Raw genomic sequence first — 23598 nt, forward strand, 5'->3', positions numbered from 1 at the left:
AAAATGTTGAAGTAAAATCACAAACCAGGGTCCTTCTACAGAAGTTCAATGTTTATATCAATGTAGATATTGCCAACTCGATCCGGAGCATCAATAACGTCCTTAAATACATGGACAAAGGATGTGACCACGCAGTGTTTAAGCTACAAAAATTAACGACCAGCTACCATACAAGATTTAGTACAAAGACAAATTGTGGCTAAAGATCAACAGTACCTGAATGCGAGGTATATCGGTAGTTAAGTGGCAGCCAGAAATATATTGAATCGCCCCATTTAGAAACATTTCCCTCCAATTGTACAACTTTCTATTCATCTTGAAAATAAGCTACGCGTCATGATTTCCGCTGATACTGCTCTAAAACTAGACCAAAGTCAAGCGGTTGACAAAATTCTTACATCATGTAATGGAATAGAGTAAAACGTAAAATTAGAATATGATCATATGCGGAAGGCACCATACATTAGAAGAATCGACACGATTACTAAATACTATGGAAGTGTTATTCCTTAGAACTGTTTCTCACTAAGCTGGAAGGTAATTTTATTTGAAATGTAAAGAGGTGTGTGCATTTCCCGAACCCTTCTTAAAAATAACCTACACCTGCACTAAGCATTGGGAGAGGCAAGTGTCACTCGATCACCTTCGACTTTGCGAAGCTTCGTCGACATAATTTTAGTGGTTTGCGAGCCAAGTAATTCTGTTGAATTTGGAGGATTTTTTGTCATGTGATTTTCGAGGAGATTCCTCACAGAGATATGCAAGATGTCATATGCAACAAAATTATTTGTCAAATTGAAGGAAAAAGTCGTTATGGGGGCAGCCACTGTAAGCTATGGATTAACTGTGCCGAAGAAAGGAGGAAGTGAAAGTATTAACAGTGAATATCAACGTAAATAAAATTACAAGCAGAAAATGTACAAGAAAAATTGACAAATGCTGAAAGAGAAGTTTACAATACTTTTATAGCACTGATAGAAACAGAATGTAAAATAAAAAGAAAACAGTATCATTTTTATATACTCCGGATTACACGTTCTAGCCTTTCGTTACCAATTTGATCGTTGGGAAACTTAGAATAATGGAGAAAATTGTGCTCGCAACTACCTCGAGTGGCATTGCTGACACTTTACTTCAATTTGGTCGTACTCCTCACAGCACTTTCCAAGATCATTTAGATACGTATCGAATGTATCAGTGAATTTGCTGGTACCTCATCCTTCGCAGATGTCATTCGAGACACATGAGCAATCATTGTAGACGAAGCCTGATTTTGAAGTAACTGACCCTACATAGCAATATATCGCAGAAAACAATTAGCAAAACTTATTTTGAAGTGATTTAAGTCAACTCCCTCCAGCTGTTAAATAGCACACGGGCAAACATCGTCAATGCAGTTTCGATGCAGGCCTATATCTTGAGATACGCCAAACAATGGAAAATCAATGGAGTGCTTTGCTGAGAGGGCTATTGTTTTATCGCCAAACAGAAATGTGAATCACTTCAACAATTAGATAATGAGCGAATTTCTAAGAGGACTTAAATGAATACTAGTCAGATTATTCGGCTAATAATAAAAGTGAAGATGTTCACTAATCTGAAGTTTTAATCTTTTTGAACGTACATGAATGCGTCCTCACATTTGAAAAAAAAATATTATTACATTTTCACCCAAAAGAAGGTTCATTGACACTTTGGTGTAGGGGGCTACTATCAGGGACAACAACTACTGGGGCGCTATGTTGGGATTTGGGCAGCAAGATGTCGGTTCACGTTGCACTTGAACTTCTGCATGTCAGTACAGTTGGGGAAGCAGGAACTTGGAATGGAATTTCAGAGTCTAGCTGTTCTGGGGAAGAAACTACTGGAGTAGAAATATCTTTTGCATCTAGGGATTTCTACTGTGTGGGGGTTGGATTTAGCTGCCTGTAGGGTTTGTCGAGGGTGTCTACGTCGTGGGGCACAAGTGTCTGCAGTTCGTCACAGCATTCACCATTAAAGTACTTGTAGAACAGGCACAAGGATGCAACGTTTCGTCGATGGGACAGAGGCTGAAGCTTAGATGCCAGTTCAGGGTCTATCAGATTGGCGACTCTTTTTTTAACCTTGTCAAGGAGCGAGAGACTAGTAGCAGATGCACCAGCCCAAATGTGAAAACAATACTCCATACATTAGCGAATGACGGCCTTGTAGAGGTACATGATACTTTCAGGTGTCAGTAGTTTTCTAGCACGGTAGAGAGAGCCTACTTTTATCGCATGGCCCTGGCAATTTTTTCAATATAATTGTTCCAACTCTGTTTCGTGTGAACGTTAGGCCAAGCAGTTTGAAAGATGTACTCTCGGACAGGGAGTCACTGGTAATTGCTATTAGTGGCAGAGAAGGTTTCTTGTAATTATTGAAGGAAACCAGTTTAGTTTAAATTTAAATCGGATCCCCAATCGTGATTCTTTTAATTTTACAGCCGCCAAAGAAAACTAACAGCACCAGATGTGTTCTTACCAGATTGTAGACAATTGTAATTGAGCCGACCATTTTCTGTGGGTGCTACATAAGCGAAATGGCTCGACTGCCAGGGGTCCTCTTAGTTACATCTGAATTTGACCGTCCATTTTGATTCAGGAGGCTCCGTTTACCTGTGAAGTATGTTTTGCAATGAACATCAGTAAAATCTCGGTCAAACATCTATAACATTGGCCTTGACCTGACAACAGAATACTACAGTCACGTTATGATCTACATCTACACCAGCCGGATAGGAAGTTAAGAAAACTCTATATTTTGGCTCCAAATCAAAGCAGTAGAAATATAGTCTACCATAAGGCTCATCAATAACACTTTCTAAACAAGAATATGATGTAAAATAATACGATATTAATAGTGGAAAGTTATCAGTATTGATCGTATTTTAGTATTAAAATTCAAGCAAAGTATTCAAATTTATTTCAATGAATAATTTGATATAATAAAGTAACGTTATCTTGGATAAACATGTGTTTGGGATATAAACAAAAGTTAACATTTGTGATACTTTATTTCAATTTTTTGGTATTAAAATTCTTTGTTTCAATTATTTGGTATTAAAATATAACAGTCAACTTAGATATACGAGGGACGTGCAATAAGTTATGCCCCTGACCAACTTCCAGTTGGCTGATCTAGCGGAAAGTTTGCATATGCGATGCTTTATATCTCTACGGGATATGTGGCAAATTATAACTGTGAACTGATTGTGATTTCTGTTTTACAGGTGTGAAATAGAGCCTATTAAATGTTGAGCAGTGATCCGTTTTTTTTTGTATTTAAAGTACGCACACCACAGGAGACTTTTGATAAAAAAAAAGAAACTGATGGTGATATTGCCCCATCATATAATCTTGTAAAACGCTGGCATCGTGAATTCAAACATAGACGGAAGTCTGTGGAAACGGCTCCCAGGCCTGGGCGCCCTCTCCTGCTATTGATGAGGCATCTGTCTGTCAAGCTGAGACCGACATTTTGGAAGATCGGCGTATTACTATTCGCCAAATAGCCCAATATGTCAAGATTAGTAGAGAGTCTGTGGAAATTATCATTCATGACACTTTGCATATGCATATGGTGTCTGCCAGATAGATTTTCAGGTTGCTCTCACCATTCCAGAAGCGAGAACGCGTCGAGTGCTCGAGGATGTATTTGGAGATGTGCCAAGAAGTTGAGTCAAAGTTTTTCAAAAGACTGATTACACAGGATGAAACCTGGGTCCATCACTATGATCCAGAGACCAAAGCCCAGCTAATGCAGTGGAAGCACTTGTACTCACAACCTCCAAAGAAAGCAAGGGTGAAGCCCTCCGCTAGCATGGACATACTCACAGTCTTCTTAGACCAGAACGGAGTAGTGATGAAAAAATTTACTGGCGAAGGGTACCACAATTACAGGAGCCTATTATGCTTCACTTTTGAGGAAATTAAGGAAAGCTATCAAAATAAAGAGGCGGGGCAAGTTGCCAGATAAGAAGCACGGGCGTGTAGTTATGTAATCCTCCCTAATCTCCTTATCTTGCTCCCTCTGAATTTCACCTCTTCCCTTCCATTAAATTGTTATTGAAAGGAGAGCGTTTCCCAGATGATGCAGCCTTGATTTCTGAAGTCACGTCGTCGTGAACACCGTGAACGATGGGAGAAATGCATTACTCTGGGTGCTCCTATGTGGAGAAAGACTAATAACTGTGCCAAGTCTCGTATCTGTACTTCTATAGAGAGTGAGTCAAGGGCATTACTTATTGCACGCCCCTCATTACCTATTTGCATTAAAGTTCGTGATTTTTTTACATTATTTCTGGAAGTAATTTACATGCTAAACACCTATATCAATAGTTGCGTTTACACCATCCACTTACTGAGAAGCAGGTACCCTAGCACACAGCACAGTCCTGCGCTGCACGGGTATCTTTGCGAATAAATAAATAAAACTAGTTTCTCACATGTTTTACACACATATATTCTTTGGCATTTAAGCAAAATAAAAGCTAAAGTATTTTTCTTACTATATAGGTTGTTTATTATACACATTTATAGATTTATCTATTATTGAACCAGATTAAGCATTATAACTAAACATCAATTTTACCGATTCATAGCATCTAAAAAATTCGAACAAAACCTTACAGCCAGCCATAGTTCTCCCCAGAATGTGCTGCTGCTATCGCGCACAGAAATCACTTTTTCCATAACTACCAACGTAATAGATAAACCGAGATTAAGCTGCTTTCAAGAACGCCAGCAACCACTGTAAAAGAGTAATAAAAATGCAAGAGAGCTATACGCCCAGTCTGTCAAAATCAAAGTAGCTGATTAGCGACTTGGTTCCCACTAGTTTTGGCAAATAACAAATAGGATCCTGAACAGAAATGTGCGTTCTATCCCAACCATTATCAATGGACCAGCGGTCATCTCGTAAACATCAGACAAGGCCAGACTATTTGCAAAGAAATTTGCAGCTATTTCTACCCTATGCGACGAACGCCATCAACTCTCCATATTCCTCCTATAACACAGCACACGCTTGGTAACATACAAATATATGTGCATGTGGTCGCCAAGCTAATCAAGAACATTTATTCCAGTTAAGAAACTGGTCCTGACGGAATCCCAATTATAGTGTTAAAAAAGCTTCAACCAGAACTTGCTCCCATACTTACGAAACTGTTTAAGCGTTGCCTTAAGGAGAAGTACTTTCTGACTCCCTGGAAAATCTGACCAGTATGCCCTGTATTTAAGAATGCAGGTGATAAGTCATCTCCCTCTCAGTACAGACCGACAAATCTCCTGTGTGTGATGAGTAAGTTGCTGGACTCCATATTAAATAGAGAAATAATCAGCCATTTCAGCAGAAATAACCTTCTTAGTGACACACAATATGGTTTCCTTCCTGCAAGACCTACAGTAGATGTGCTAACGGTTATATCTCACAGGATTAGTTAATCTCTTGACAAAACCTTCCATTTTAGGGCAATTGCTCTTGACATATCAAAGGCATTCGACAAGGTATGGCATAAGTGTCTACTTCACAATATTTCCAGCTACGGTATAATTGGAAATGTTTTCTCAATAATTAAATAATTTCTCTCCGATAGACACATAAGAGTAGTGGTCGATGGACAAAAATCGGAGGCCTGCAGTATTAATGCTGGAGTCCCTCAAGGGTCCATCCTGGGCCCGAGTCTCTTTCTGATCTACATCAATGATCTCCCTAAACATATACTTAAATCATTCGCTATGCTGATGATACGACCATCTATGGCAACACATCAAAATCTGTAGATGACAAAGTTCTCTCTGATTCTCTCTCCTCTGATCTCGAGCGCGTGGTTCAGTGGGGGAAGACGTGGCTGCTTACCTTTAATGCATCTAAAACCAAACTCCTATCTTTACATCATCAACGTTCTGATCCCCACCTGGCATCAATTGAAATGGATGGCTCTCGTCTAGGAGAAGCCCCATGTTTATACAATCTTCTGGGGTAGTCCTTTACTCCTGATCTGAAATGGAACACGTACATCAAGTATGTTGCCAAGGTACCTGGAAAATGGAGGGATCCTTCTACCGCTCCAGAAGATATATCACTACTGATGCAATTCTCTATCTATATAAAAAAACAAGTACTTCCAAGGATGGAATACTGCTGACATATTTGGGCAGGAGTTGCTAAATACAGCCTATCCTGCCTTGACAAAGTACAAAATAGACTTCGTGGCTTAGTGGGGGATGCCCTTTTCTCTACCCTGCAACCTCTCTCCCACAGAAGAGAGGTTGCGAGTCTATCCTTTTTTATCGTTATTTCCATGCCAGGTGCTCGTCTGAACTCCAATGTCTGGTCCCCCCTCGCCAATCCTCCACAAAAAAACACCCGTCTCGCTTAATCCACTGTGAGAAATTTCCCCCGCTCTTTATCTGTGCAATAATCAAAACGTGGATTCCATGAACAAACCTTATTTCTTAGAACTGCACGCCTGTGGAACTCTGTTCTTCCTTCCTGCTTCCCAACTGACTACAACTTGGATGTCTTAAAGTTCAACGTTAACAAATTTCTAATGAACCACCCTCTTAAGTAAACAGTAAATTAAATATCCACACTAACGTACTGCACTTGCAATAATTCTTATCCCTGAGTTGCTTTCGGGACTTTATAAGTGGTGAACACCTAGTAAAAAATGTTACAATATTGTGTATATTGAAGCAGATAATTAAAGACATTTGACACTGGCAGTAACAACTGATAAATCAAATGGAACCACGTTCTGCTAGCAACCAATCAGAATCCAGAATTGCTCTGTAAAATGTTGAATCATTTACATAATTTTACGTATCAAACATAAGAGGAAATTTACTTTCAGATATTTACAAACTCAAACAGAACGACTACTCAACCGAGAACCATTCCAATCATCACAAAACCTCGTTTGTAGTTAAGCGTCAAATTCTTACATCTCACCAGTTGCGCGTGGATTTGTGGAATTAACACTTATTCTCACGGAAAATATGGACTTAAATTTAAGGCAGGGCTACTAGAGATGACCCTATAGATTTTAGTAAAAATATACAGCACTCTGATATTGTTTTAAAGGTTATTAGAGTAGGGGTCGTTTGAATATCTGGTTTGCATTTGAGTTATATATCAGTTAATTTTCTTTTACAAAAAATGTATAGTTAGTGTATTCTAATCATTTGTAAAATGGAATGTTATACCAAAAATATGTTTGCTGTAAAATATCGATTTTCAATCGTAATAAAATTTCACTTATTCCAACGTTAATATTAACATGGAAAAATCTTTTAAGATCACTCGTTAAGACTAAGGCAAAAACAAATAATACGCTTTTATCTATTTAGAGTTGACTTAAAAATGAACAAGCAAATATAATGTTTTATACCGCAATAATTCCTAAACAAAGAGTTTGACAACTTATAGCAATTTATCAATCAAATAAGAAATGAAAATGTTGATTACAAGCTTGCTGCTTAAGTATAACCATCAGCACTGCTATAATCCCGATGACTTGCATATGTCTTTATTATTCCATATAAAAGACACACAATTCTTACAAAGGGAGATCTTTTAATATTGAGTATTCATTCAAAATGAATTCACTTATACAAAAAGAACATTTATTTGCTTTTCATGAAATGTCATTATATATGCATCTTACTTTACTGCATTTATCAATAGCAGCGCTTGGTATTGTTATATTAATGTAAAAAAAGTAAAGATGTAAATTTATAAATTTTGAAAAACAACCGCGATGCATACTTTTACGTATATGTGAATATATTTCCATTATAAGTAAAAGTGAACCTATGCAAATGTTGTCTTTGATCAACTGCATAACTTTAATATTAAATAATATATATGTGACGTTGTATGAATTGTGAAAGAAATAGAATAATTTGAATTGCGTTCTGTCTATTGATTGATTAAACATGATTATTCTGTGGAGAATGCAGAGAAAAAAAGCAACTATAGACACAATAGTAGAAAGTAGAATAAAACCTATGTATGTGAATAAAGCAATGGATACGTTAAAATTACGAATAACAAACACACACGTTTTTCTCTGTTCATTTTCAATTGAATATGCTCTTCTTCTCGCTTGCTATATTTTTTTATTATTTCTTCATCATGAGAAATTATTATATACTACATCTGCTGTTTTCGGCTTTTTATCTCACCAATTTTCTTTCTTCATTGTATCAAGTATCACGTCTTTTATAATAAAGATCAGTTTACTTCTCCCAAACAATAGCCGAACAAATCAACAGACACGATGTCTATGTACTTTGGTGTTGTCTTTCTTGTCCATAGTTCTATCATGTAATTTTTCATCAGTTCAGATAATTATCTTAGAACAATTTATACAGTCATTATTTTTATATGTACACCCACACACGAACACACCCACACACACACGCGCATATATATATATATATATATATATATATATACATGTGTGTGCATTTATGTATGTATCTAACTGTAAGACACGAGATACTACCAATAGCAACTATAAAATAGGACTATATCCGTTTAAGACAACTTTGCGTAAATGGTCGTAAAATTGTTTTGAGTTAAGAAATTCTTAAGCACAGCATAAGTACCACTAACTTTTATGTTTTCTCCTCTCCTCTATATAATATATATATATATATATATATATATATATATATATATATATATATATATATATATATGTGTGTGTGTGTGTGGGTGTGTGTGTGCGTGTTTGCATTACTATGGGCGGGTATGAGTGAATGTGCTTGCAAAAAACAATATTCTAAATTAATTACTGTATCATCATAAATGTTAGAACATCTAACCAATGACTAACATGGCCACATATAAGGTATCTTTACTTTTACCCGCATCCAATAATATTAATATACTAGTGAATTATTACTGGTTATTTTAGAATATATATATATATATATATATATATATATATATATATATATATATATATATATATGTGTGTGTGTGTGTGTTTGTGTGTGTTTGTGTTTTCAATTATATTTAAATATTTGTGTGTACCAATTCTTTTTTCCTTAAAAAGTCAATGTATACAAAATATTATAAAACACCAAACGTATAAATAAATAACAGTATAGTAACATTTCAGTATCCAAATATTGATTCTTCATGCCAAGCAGCTTTTCCGGTGTAGTTAAAATTCCGGTACATTTTTACAGCTTCGGTTCGTTATGCGGAAAAAAGAAAGACAATGGATAGCCGATTGAAAACCGTGTATTTGCTTCTTCTTCTTCTTCTTCTTCTTATTATTATTATTATTATTATTATTATTATTATTATTATTATTATTATTATTATTATTATTATTATAACTATAAATATAATATTATAATAAAGATAATAATAATAATTATTATTATTATCTTTCTTATTATAAATAAAATATCATAATAATAATAATAAAAATAAAGATAAAATAATAATAACTATCAGTATTATTGTTATTATTATTATTATTTATATTACTATCATGAAATTCCCCCTTAAATCGGCAAGCAATCGATGAAGAAAGTAAAGCTTATTAAGAATGATTCTTAATAAGCTTTACTTTCTTCATCGATTGCTTGCCGATTTAAGGGGGAATTTCACAACCTTATACCATCATTCGACATGAGAAATGAGCACATAATAGGTAATTCACATATTCAGCTAAATGTTTTAGAGAACTACATAGTATAATAAAAATCAAAATGCTTGATACTAGATCATACAAGAAAATATTCATCTAACAAATGGAATAGCTGCAACCTTTGCAGCATCACAACTTATCATATAGTAGCATCTAATGAAAAATTGATTACATAAACCGCAAGAAATAATACAATGATGTTTGCTAGAAACAGCTGTATACTAATCTGCCTAAAATACGACAATTTTTTTTTTTTACAAGTTAGTCACCATTTTTCAAGGCCCGGAAGCTACTCGGGAATAAGGGTTATTGCGTGTACAGTACGTTAATATTGGAAATTTGAGAAAGTGTCTTACTTAAGGGGGCGGTTTATCAGGAATTTGTTTACATTGAACTTGAAGACATCCAGATTGTAGTCAAGTGAGAAACAGGAAACCGTAACAGAGTTCCACAGGCGTGCATTTCGAAGAAAAAGGCTTTGTTCATGGAATCTACGTTTTGATTTTGGTACAGATAAGGAGTGGGGAAAATTTAGACAGAAGTTTAAGCTAGACGGATGTTTACTGTGCAAGTCTGGCGAGGGGCGACCAGAGATTGGAGCTCAGACGAGCACCTGGCATGGTAGTAACGATAAAATAAAGACAGGCTCGCAACGTCTCTTCTGTTGAAGAGAGGATGCAGGGAAGAGAAAAGGGCATCACCCACTAGGAAACAAAGCCTATTTTGTACACTGTCATGGCAGGATAGGCTGTTTTTAGCATCTCCTGCCCAGATGTGGCAGCAGTACTCCATCCTTGGACGTACTCGCTTTTATACAGATAGAGAATTGCATCAGGGGTGAGATATCTTCTGTAGCGGTAGAAGGGTCCTACCATTTTTCAAGCGACCTTGGAAACTGACTTGATGTACGTGTTCCATTTCAGATCAGGAATAAATGTCAAGCCCAGAAACTTATCAAAACATAGAGCATCCCCAAGACGAGAGCCATCCATTTCAATTGATGCCAGATGAGGATCAGAGTGTTGATGGTGTAAAGATAGGAGCTTGGTTTTAGATGCATTAAAAGAAACTAGCCACCTCCTCCCCACTGTACCACAAGCTCAAGATACTCAGGAGAGAGAATCAGAGAGAACTTTGTCATTTACGGTCTTTGATGTGTTGCCATAGATGGTCGTGTCATCAGCATACCTGCCAACGAATGATTTAAGTATGTGTTTCGGGAGATCATTGATGTATATCAGAAAGAGAGTTGGGCCTAGGATGGGCCCCTGAGGGACTCCAGCATTAATATTGAGGACCTCTGATTTCTGCTCATCAACCACTACTCTAATGAAACGCCCAGAGAGAAATGATTAAATGATTAAGAAAACATTTCCAGTCATACGGAAGGTGGAAATCTTGTGAAGTAGGCCCTTATCCCATACCTTATCGAAGGCCTTTGATATGTCAAGAGAAATTACCCTAGAGAGGAAGCCTTTGTCAAGAGATTCGCTAATCCTATGCGATATAGCAGTTAGCACATCTGCTGTAGATCTGGCAGAACGATGCATGTCACTAAGAATGGTATTTCTGGTGAGGTGGTTGGCACTTCTCTATTTAATATGGATTCCAACAGCTTAGTCATGACGCACAGGAGACTTATTGGTCTGTACTGAGAGGGAGATGACTTATCACCTGAATTCTTAAATACAGGAATACACTGATGAGGTTTTCCAGTGTGTTGGGAAGCACTTCTCTTTAAGGCAACGCTTACACAATTTTGCTAGTATGGGGGCAAGTTCTGGTTGAAACTTTTTCAGCACAATGATTGGAATGCCGTCAGTGCCAGTTACTTCACTGGAATCAAGGTTCTTGATTAGTGTGGCTATATTACGCACATATATTTGTATGTTGCAGAGTGTGTTGTCTGTTATAGGAGGAAATACGGTGAGTTCATGGACATTGTCGCATAGGGTAGAATAAGCTGCAAAGTTCTTGGAAAATATCTGATGCTGACAACATGACCTCAGGTCCATTGATGATGGTTGCGATAGAACGCACGCTTCTCTTCAGGATCCTGTTTGCTATGTGCCAAAACAGGTGGGAACCAATCCGCTGTGTTACTACTTTGGATTTAACAGACTGAGTATATAGCTCTCTTGCATGTTTTAGTACTCTTTTGCAGTGGTTGCTGGCAGTCCTGAAAGCAACTTTAGTCTCAGTGCATCTATTACGTTGATAGGTATGGAAAAAGTGATTTTTCTGCGCGATGGCAGCAGTACATTCTGTTGGAATTGTTTGGACGGTGTGAATCGGTCTATGCCTACAAGTATCCATTCGGTCAGCTCTGATACTATGGAGGACACATCCTTTTTAAACATTGAATGCAGGGGGAGACCAGATATAGGTGTACGGAAGCTATCCCAGTCAGCCGTAGAGTATCGATATACAGTACGGTGGAGAGGTACGCCTGAAGACTTATTGCATTTCATTTTCATCTTAACTGATACAACCGAGTGGTCGGCAGATCCCAGAGGAGACAGAACGGAACTTGAACATAGCTCATAGGAATTTGTGAGAAAAGGGTCTAGATAGCTAGCATACTGACCAGAAGTATCACACAACCTGGGTGAGGTCATAGGCAATGACAAAATCATGACAGAACCTCCTCTCATCATCTGCTTTGTTAAGGTGCGTCAGCCATTCCACATTGGGGACATTGAAGTCACCACTAATGTGGATGTTAGCTGAACGGTAAGCAGACAGGGGGTGGTCAATTTTTACAGACATGCTCTTAAACATAGAAACTCCGCTGTTGTGGTGACGATAGAGAGAAAATATAAATGCAGTGGTGTAAGCAAGTGCAACGTGGAAGAACATATAAAGTAAATTAGGCTATTCTCTGGAGATATCCCTACAACACGGAAAGCCATCTTTAATGTAGCACATATTCTATGTCCATGGCGATCTTGGGAGTCAGATTTAGATGTTGTTAGAGTATACTTTAATTATGAATTCGTCAAGGGAAGTGGTCGGCTTTATGCCTGTTTCACTTAGGAATAATATGTCTGGTTTCGTATCCTGTAATTGGATTTCAACCTCTGGAAGGTTGGAACGTAGACCTCTGATGTTGGAGAAGGATACATGGTAGTAGTGGTCTACGTTGGAGGATTGGGTTCTAGCTTTACACGTTTTATTTTTCTGGAGATATTTCATGTTGAGGATTAGGATTTGTGGAACAGGTCGACAGGCTTGGTTAGAGCAGGACAGAGAGGGAAAGTAAGAGAGACACAGAGAGGAATTTTAACATTTTTTTTTTGTTTTTAGCCATGATAAGGTAAAGCCGTAGCAATTAGCTCTCATCGCATCGAGAGGCCCCACTAGAAACTACTCATCATCCAGAGTCTATTAACCAGATGGCAATACAGCCGCCCCAGTATTTTTCACCTGCTGATAGGACGGTCTCCTTAGTGGTTAATCCAAGGGTCGTGTCCTGATCTCTCATGCGGATAACGGTAACCCAGATGAAACGTTTAGCTCCAGCACCCTTACTAGTGATATGGACACAAGGATAGACACAAGAACAGAACATTCCCGACACCTCAGGCTACTGTTTACGAAGTACTGCAGTCCTGAAGAGCAGTTTTTCTCCCCCCCCCATGTCAGACATATCACTCATTGAAAATGAGAACTGAGGGACATATAAGGAGAGCTGCCGATAACGCATCTCCATATAAATTAAGAAAAGTTTAATTGTTATAAGTATTTAATAAATTTCAGGGAAAACAAAACAATAATAAATTAATATAAAATATATGAATAAATAAATACATTTACAGAACGTAAGTAACAAAAAGTAAGATCTCAGAGAATCATAAAAATATGAGAGAAAATATATCTTTAAGCACTAAGCATAAATTCATAAAATGTTATTCAAGACATTTCTTTATAAGCAATTCTAAAATGAATAATGCATTCATGAAGATGACAGGTCTTAGTAATGACAACACATGCAGATTCTGACAGACGAAATTATCTGGTATCAAGTTTCAAAGTTCTTTTGGGGGATGACTAACACACATCAAGACATGATGAAGTATGTAGGTACATCCGCCGGGCTATCTGTAAAATATAAAACATTCCATTTAGTAGCAAGTCCTGGGAACATCAACCTGAAAGAACAGTTACAAATTAAATACAATATTCAAAAGAAAAAAGATTAAAAATCCATCAATTGAATATTAATCTGGGTTACTCATAAATACTGGAAACTGGCAGAAAAAATATTATAAAATGTTTAAATAAGTTTCGCGAGTAATGTTGACACTTATTCATAAACTGTCCACTGATGGACGAGCCGGACACAGTATTAAAAACATAGAAAATAATTGGAAACCCAAAGTATTGTATGAATATATTGTTTTTTTTTCATACATAAAATATACTTTTTATTGTAAATTCAATAATGTCCAATGGATACCAATTGCTACAAGGGAAGCTGTGTAATAATCTTAGCTCCAATCTCTCGTCCCCCCTAAAATCTTTCACGAGAAACACCCGTCTGGCTGAAACTACTGTCAATAATTTTCCCCACTCTTCATCTGTGCCTAAATCCAAACGTAAATTCCATGAGCAAAGCTTCTTTCTTAGAAATGCACGCTAGTGGAACTCACTGCCACTTGCCTCTTTCCCACCTCACTACAACTTGGACGTCTTCAAGTAAATCATAAACAAACTCCTGACAAACCGCCCCCTTAAGTAAGACACTCTATCAAAACCCCCAATACTAATGATTACTACAATAATATCTTATTGATTACTGTACACGCAATAACCCTTATCCCTGAGTGGCCTCCGGGCCTTAATAAGTGGTGCCCTCTATGTAAAAAAACACATTATAAGTTTTTTCTATATATCACTGAGTTTGTCTTCTATTCTGAAAAAAAAAAAACAATGTCCTAAGATGTATAAAAACAACGTAAAAACAAGTAAGCTTTTCTATCTAGTACATCCAGAAGTTAATACTCTTCCTTATCAAACATAAAGTTAACAATTCAATAAATAACATCAAGCGATGCGTGAAAGATTTTTTTTCAAATTCTATCTCATTGTAAACAAAATCGACCACTTTCGTACGCGCAACAGTTTTTGCCGTTTCGCGTTATTATATATGTGTGAGAATTTCATGTGTTTTCTTTTACTTTATTAAAATACAAATACATGTTCCCAAGTAAAAAAAAAACATCAGCGTTTTTTTTTTATTCGTCCATAAATGTTTATTTATCTACCGAGTTGATTGCAAAAATAGATTACCTAATTGTACTCATTTTTAGTTCGTGGGAGGGGAATCTATCACCATACTTTCCCTTAAAAAGGTCCGTTGGACTTTTATTAAGTACAATACTTAATAGTTATTTTTGATTTTTTATTTATTTATTTATTTATTTATTTTATTTTTTTTTAATGGAGAGTAGAAAACGCATTGTGGATGCGTTATCGGCAGCTCCTGTTACTCTCGCTTCTTCTTATTTGTCCCTCAGTCCTCATTTTTTTTAATGAGTGATTTTTCTGACAAAGGGAGAAGAAAAAGCTGTTTTCTAGGTTGGCAGTATTTTTGCGCGAACAGTTGGCAGAGTTGGTGGAAATTTTCTGTTTCTATGTCTATCCTTGTAGCCATGTCACTAGTAAGGGTGCTGGAGGTAAACGTTTTGTCTGGGCTGATGTTATCCGCCTGATAGTCAGGGACCCGAATCTTGGATTAACCACTAAGGAGGCTGTCCTATCAGCAGGTGCAAAGTACTGGGGCTGCTGTATTGCCATTTGGTGAATGGAATCTGGACCATGCAGTAGCTTCTGGTGGGGCCTCTCGATGCCATACTAGTGGGTAATTGTTACGGCTTTACCTTATCATGTGGTACAAAAAAAAAAATTCTTCGTTTCTTTTTCTCTCTTAGTTTCCCCTCTCTGTCCTGCTCTAAGTAAATCTGTCGACCTAGTCCACAAATTCCAAAATTTCATCATGACAAGTTTCAAGAAAAAATACACGATTTAACCCGGTTCTCCAACTTCCAACGTAGACCCCTACTACCATGTCTCCTTCTCCAACATCAGGGGTCTACGTTCTAACCTTCCAGAGGTTGAAACCCAATTACAGGAGACTAAACCAGACCTTTTATTTTTAAGTGAAACTGGCATTGGACAGGCTATTTCCCTAGATGAGTTTGCAATTACAGGATACTCTAACTTAACTTCAAAATCTGACCCCCAAGATCGCCATGGGCATGGAATATGTGCCTATATTAAAGATAGCTTTCCATGTGGGAGGGACATCTCCAGGGAAGATCCTAACTTACCCTATATGTGCTTCCGGGTTGCTTTAGCTCACACTACTGCATTTATATTTACTCTCTATCGCCCCCACAACAGCGGAGTTACTATCTTTCAAAGCATATCTGAGAAAATTGACCAAGTCCTTTCTACTTATCCTTCAGCTAACATTCACGTATGTGGAGACTTCAATGTTCACAACGTCGAATGGTTGACCCACTCAAACAAGACCGATGATGAGGGGAGGTTCTGTCATGATTTCTCCATTGCCTATGACCTCACTCAGATTGTTCAGGAACCTACCCGTGTGCCCGATAATGACGGCCAGTATGCGAGCCTACTAGACCTTTTTCTCACAACTTGCCCTGAACTATGTTCAGTTTCTGTTCTGTCGCCTCTTGGATCTTCCGCCCACTCTGTTGTATCAATTAAGATAAAAATGAAACGTAATAAGTCCCCAGACGTACCACTTCATCGTACAGTATATCGATACACTAAGGCTGACTGGGATAGCTTCCGTACATTTATATCTGATCTACCTCTGCATTCCATGTTTAAAAAGGATGTGTCCTCTATAGTATTAGACCTAACTGAATGGTTAATTGTAGGTATTGACCATTTCATACCCTCTAAAAGTTTCAGCAAAAACCTAACAGCCAGCCATGGTTCTCTCCAGAATGTGCTGCTGCCATTGCGCACAGAAATCACTTTTTCCACTGCTTCAAACGTAATAGATGTATGGAAACTAAAGCCGTTTTCAGGACTGCCAGCAACCATTGTAAGAAAGTAATAAGGAACGCAAGAGAGTTGTATGCTCAATCTGTTAAGTCCAAAGTAGCTGAGCAGCGGCTTGGTTCCCACCAGTTTTGGCAAATAGCAAACAGAATCCTGAACAGAAGCGTGTGCTCCATCCCAACTATTATCAATGGACCTGAGGTAATCTCCTCAGCATCAGACAAAGCCAAACTCTTTGTCAAGAACTTTGCAGCTAATTCTACCCTTTGCGACCAAGACCGCCAACCCCCAATATTTCCTCCTGTATCAGAAAACACGCTATGTGATATACGTATATCTGTACGTGATGTTGCCAAGCTAATCAAAAACCTTGATTCAAGTAAAGCAACTGGCCCTGATGGTATTCCAATTATAGTACTCAAAAAACTTCAACCTGAACTAGCGCCCATACTTACAAAACTGTTTAAACGTTGTCTTAAGGAGAATAGTTTCCCATCTCCCTGGAAAATCTCATCAGTATGCCCTGTATTTAAGAATTCAGGTGATCGCTCATCCCCCTCTCAGTACAGGCCAATAAGTCTCCTGTGCGTCATGAGTAAGTTGCTAGAATCTGTGTTAAATACAGAAGTAATCAAACATCTCAACAAAAATAACCTTCTTAGTGACACTCAATATGGTTTCCGTTCTGCTAGATCTACAGCAGATGTCCTTACAGTTATATCGCATAGGATTAGCAAATCTCTCGACGGTGGCAATCTTTCTAGGGCAATTGCTCTTGACATATCTAAAGCCTTTGATAGGGTATGGCATAAAGGTTTACTTCATAAGATCGCTAGCTATGGTATAGCTGGAAAAGTCTTCTCAATTATTAAATCATTTCTTTCTGATAGGTTCATAAGAGTAGTAGTTGAGGGGCAAAAATCAGAAGCTCACAGTATTAATGCCGGTGTCCCTCAGGGATCCATCCTGGGCCCAACTCTTTTCCTGATCTACATTAATGATCTTCCAAATCATATCCTTACATCATTTGTAGACATTTATGCTGACGACACTACCATTTATGGTACCACATCTAAGACAGTAAACGAGCAAGTACTCTCCAATTCTCTCTCCTCTGATCTTGAGCATGTAGTACAATGGGGAAAGGAGTGGCTGGTTACTTTTAATGCATCTAAAACCAAGCTTCTCTCTTTACATCATCAACATTTTAATCCACATTTGTCATCAATTGAAATGAATGGCTCTCGTCTTCAGGAGGCCTCAAGTTTTGACAAGCTTCTGGGCTTGACCATTACTCCTGATCTTAAATGGAACACGTATATCAAATCTGTTGCCAAGGCCGCTGGAAAAATGGTGGGATCTTTCTATCGATCCAGTAGATATCTCACTGCTGATGTAATTCTCTATCTATATAAGAGCCAGGTACGTCCAAGGATGGAATATTGTTGCCACATCTGGGCAGGAGCTGCTAGAAAGGACTTGTCCTGCCTTGATAGAGTTCAAAATAGACTTCGTAGCCTCGTAGGAGATGTCCTTTTCTCCTCCTTACAACCTCTATCTCACAGAAGAGATGTTGCGAGTTTGTCTCTGATGTATCGTTATTTTCATGGAAAGTGTTCAACTGAGCTTCAATCTATGGTCCCCCCTCGCCAAACTTTCACAAGAAACACTCGTCTAGCTGTAAACACTATCAATAATTTCCCCCACTCTTTATCTGTGCCTAAACCTAAACATAGATTCCATGAACAAAGCTTCTTTCTTAGAACTGCACGCCTGTGGAATTGTCTTCCGTTTTCCTGCTTTCCGGCTGACTACAATATGGTTGTGTTCAAGTCTAACGTAAATAAGTTCTTGATGAGCCGTTCCATATAAGTTATTAAATTTACCAAATTTTCATTACTAATGATTAATATTGACCAACTTCTACTGTACACTCTTTAACCCTTATCCTTGAGTGGCCTCTGGGCCTTGATAATGTGGTGATGCCTTTGTAAAAAAAAAAAAAAAAAAAAAAAAAAAAAGATACATGTGCATATATATTTACCTAGAGTTGCATATAAAGTTTAAAAGCGCATATCCACGTATGGAAAAGTAACTATTCTTTAAAATTGAAGACTTACGATTTTAGAAAGTTTTCAATTTGTAAGACTTGAATATTGTTAGAACGATTTGTGAATAATTTCACCTCGATTTATTTGCATTTATTTAAAATAATAAAAAAAACTTAAAAACATGTGGAATGCATTAAATATTGGCGACTTATTTGTAGGCTTAAAGCTGCAAGATAATATGAAAAAAGCAAATCCGCAGAATCGCAATTTACATATATACCGAATTGAAAATGATAAAGATCCTACACACACATCAACACACACACGCGCACTTATACATATATGTATATATATATATATATATATATATATATATATATATATATATATATATATATATATATATATATACACATATATATATGCATATATACATGTATCTATATATTACACAACGTGTTTGAGAAAGAATAAATAGACACACACACACATATATACATATATATATATAAATATATATATATATATTCCTTACTTTTGAAGAATTATTTTTCATATACTTCTCACACACTCTGCCATTAGATCAGTTTTGAAAATATTGCAATGCTTACTATATCCTGAATTCCCTTTAAAACTTTCCAGTGAGGTAGTCCATTCTCTAAAATGAAATATCATAGAATCTTTTTTTTATTACACTAATTAGTGAATATATTATGACTCATAGGAAATTTCTTGTCTTTCAGATATTTTTCAGGTACACTTATATTTAATATCATATTTCTAATTTTGGCGCATCTCAATCGCACAACAAAAATCATTATGATTATCATTATAATAATAATAATAATTATTATTATTATTATTATGATTATTATTTCATTATGTATATATAATTACGTTCATTCGCTTCGACTGTTGCAATCCTGAAAATATCTTAAAAAAGGAAAGTGAAATATTTCAAATTACTAAGAAATATTTGAGTTTAATAAAACAATAATAAATTGGTGTCTATGAAAATATTAAAATTGCCCACATTCTGATTTGATGATGGACACCATAGGCATCACGAACACTGCCGACGTTTTGGTGCTTTTGCACAGTCTTTGGTACTGTTTTCTCATGATAGTTCACTCTGCGGCCGATTTTCCGATTGGATAAACTAGAAAAATGATAAATGAGCTCCTGACAATCACTAAGAGAAAGTCGTGGCATCCGGACTAAATGTTACGTTGTATAACCTGAAACGAAAACAATTTCGATTAGAGATGCTTTGTTGCTGTAGTTGGACATTTTAAACTGATTTAGGAGCGATAATTTAAGCTAGTTTAAAGCCAAGTGTTGCTGCGGACTTTCTTTTCGCCTCCTCGATTGGAAGTTATTTCTTTTAAATTGAGGTCAACACTAGAATATTTAAATTAAAAGTTAAATATGAATAAGTAAAATTATAGAGGAATAAAAGGCAAATAAAATAAGGTACAGGTAGTTTAAACAGTTACATTTTATTTTGAAGAAAAATAAATGTGCGGACTTTCTTTTGCCGTCACTATATATATATATATATATATATATATATATATATATATATATATAATATGAAGCTTAATGTTTCTATGTGTGTGTGTGCGCGCGTCTGGTCACGAATAGGCTCCTATATGGTTGACTATTTTTAAAAATTGATTAAATATAATGTTAGAAGATGTATCGAGACAAAGGAATGGGTATGTTTGATCTGGCAAATTGTGGGGTCTGCGTTCGCGCCTGGTCCACAAAATATGGAAATAAAAATTTAAAAAACTAAAAACGTTTGCAAGTGTTTTTTTTATATAGATGTACATAATACTTTGATGAGTATGTTTAAACTTAAATAAGGATGGTATGATAAAATTGTGGGGTCTGCGTTCGCGCCTGGCTTCCATAGAATGGAAATAGGCACACAATTTAATAGACTTTTCATATCTATCTGCGTAAGTATACTTTGATAATTATGTTTCAGTTTGAAGAAATATGATATAATAAAATTATGGGGTGTTTGTTCGCACGTGACCTCCATAGAATGGAAATATGTCACAATAAGTTTTTTTAATATAGATCCACAGAATATTGTGATAAGTGTTTCAGTGGAATAGGTATGGTATAATAAATTTTGGAGTTTATCTATTTTATTTTTACTTTCATCATATTTTGCTTTGGTTGTGATACCTCCAAATTCAACCTAAATTTACAACCGTTCATTTCATAACCTATCATACTTTCACAAATCAGAGTCCATTTTCTGTAGGCTGTTTTCGAATCCAGTCAACGATAGGTACATTTGCTAGTATATATATATATATATATATATATATATATATATATATATATATATATATATATTGGAAATTTATTACTGTGAGTCCAGAATGAGTTTACAAATTGTTTCAGCTAGAGGAAAATCCTCAAAGAGGAAAAATCCAACTAGCATCGTCAGAATTCATAGAGGAACTCATTAGAAAAAGGCGCTGGAAGGCCTACTTCTTCCTAAAAGAAAAAGATCCTGCTAATCCAACCAACCACTACGGATTTACCAACAAAGACACAGCTCCATACATAGAACAATTGGCCGCTTTTGAAACGGACCTTACAGATATTATTAACCCCATCTTTTCCGTAAACAAAAAAATCTTTCCAACTCCACATGGACAAAATAATTTCAAGATATAGATAAATCTAAGCAAATGTACCTCAAGGCTGATAAATCACAAAATTTCTACAAAGTCTCCAAACAAAAATACTTAAAACTTCTAAATGATAATTACACCTCAACATACAAAAAAAAACAAATATCGACTTCATCAAAGACATTAATATAGATAGTAAAATAATCACAGATACTTTAAACCTAAGCAATAGGGTAGCTAAGCTAGATACCAAAAACGCATACCTCCTCATAAAAGACAATAAAGAACACTTTCGTACTAGACCACAAACCAGGCTTATCAACCCCACCAGACCTGAAATTGGCAGAATCAGCAAAATAATTCTTGAAAGAATACATAAACAAATCAAAAATAAATTCTACCTAACCCAGTGGATTAACACCGAAGACACTATTAATTGGTTCAAAAGGATACCTAACAAGAACAAGGCTGCATTTATCCAATTTGACATAGTTAATTACTACCCTTCTATTTCTAAACGCCTTTTTGACACTGTCTTGGATTTTGCTTCTACCTTCTGCGATATTCAACCATTCGAAACTGACATCATTCTGAAATGCCGTAAAACTGTCCTACTAAGCCAGGACTCTCAATTGACTAAAAAAAGACCAACCTACCTCCTTCGACCTTGCGATGCGTTTATTTGATGCAGCTGAGGCCACTGACTTAGTAGGCCTTTTCATTCTATATAATCTCACAAAGTGTATCCCCAACAACAACGTGGGACTTCACAGAGATGATGGCTTTATCATTGTTGAAAACGCAAACGGCCCAAAGTGCGAAGGCATTAAAAAGAACATCATCAGGAAATTGAAGTATATGGATCTAAAGATTGAAGTAACTTCCAACTTAAAAACAATAAATTTTCTAGATGGTACCTTTAACCTCCCTAATAATACCTATGATCCATACACTAAAAATAATACATAACCCCTATATATACACCCTATGTCCAACCACCTCAAACACATTATTAAACATATCCGTAAATCAATAGAAAAAAAGGCTTAGCACAAACTCATCTAACTCCAGCATTTTAACCTACACAAACCCTTCTTTGAAAATGCTTTAAACCACACGTTCAAAGACAGATTTAGAGTGCATAAATGCTCCCTAAATAGCCCCAACCACCCCAATAGTACTTCATTAACCAACCACTATCTACTACTTACCCGAAACAACCTCACCCCAATTATTAACTGGAAAATTCTGAATAGAGCTAGTACGTGTAAATCACAAACCCCCCATGTTATTTATGCTTAACTAAAAAATTACTGATTACTAATTTTAGAGATAGAGATAACTTCTAAATAAAAAAACTGAAACCTCACTTAATTGTAAACATTATAAATCCCACCTCTTAAGCAACTTCTCACCCTTCTAGTAATAACTATAACCCACCCCTAAAATCTAACACTAACGAATTACACACACCCTATTTACAACCGAAACTATATAGTCCCCCATTCATTCTAAAATAACCCCTCCACAGAACCCCCACCTATTTACCCCCACCATTTTTAGCTGCATCTCCTTTTCCTAACTCATTCTTGTAACCCCCTTTGCCTTAATCACTCCTTATGTACTTATTTAAAGGTTCTCGCCTCATAGTTTCTTATTGGCTATTTCCATGGTTAAGTCTCGATTTCTAATGTTTCAATTACGTACTTATCACAATTGGTATCCTCTGACTAACTTCTCGGTCTATTATCTACTTGTTAACAACGAATCATTTACTTACCTTTTACTTTAATTAATTATTTCATTTACCATCTACATATAATATATATTATATATTTTTCTTTTATATTTACCTCTTACTAATTATCTCTATAATAATTATCATATTTTTTAACACGAAGCTTATTTACATATATTTACGTATTTGTGTATGTACATATACTCAAGCACATGATCCTCCCCCATTGATGTGGGTACATATTTTGTACATGTGTACTCATCTGTATGTATTTGTGTGTTTTTGTTATCTACTTATTATTACCATTTCATTAATACTTATATTAATTTTTATTTATTATTTAATTAAATTACTGATATTCTTACTTATTTTTACTTCATCAAAATACACCTATAAAGTATAATTCATCTAATTACC

This window comes from Euprymna scolopes, chromosome 4 (genome assembly GCF_053919585.1).
Source record: "Euprymna scolopes isolate OS-2025 chromosome 4, ASM5391958v1, whole genome shotgun sequence".
Taxonomy (NCBI): Eukaryota; Metazoa; Mollusca; class Cephalopoda; order Sepiida; family Sepiolidae; genus Euprymna; species Euprymna scolopes.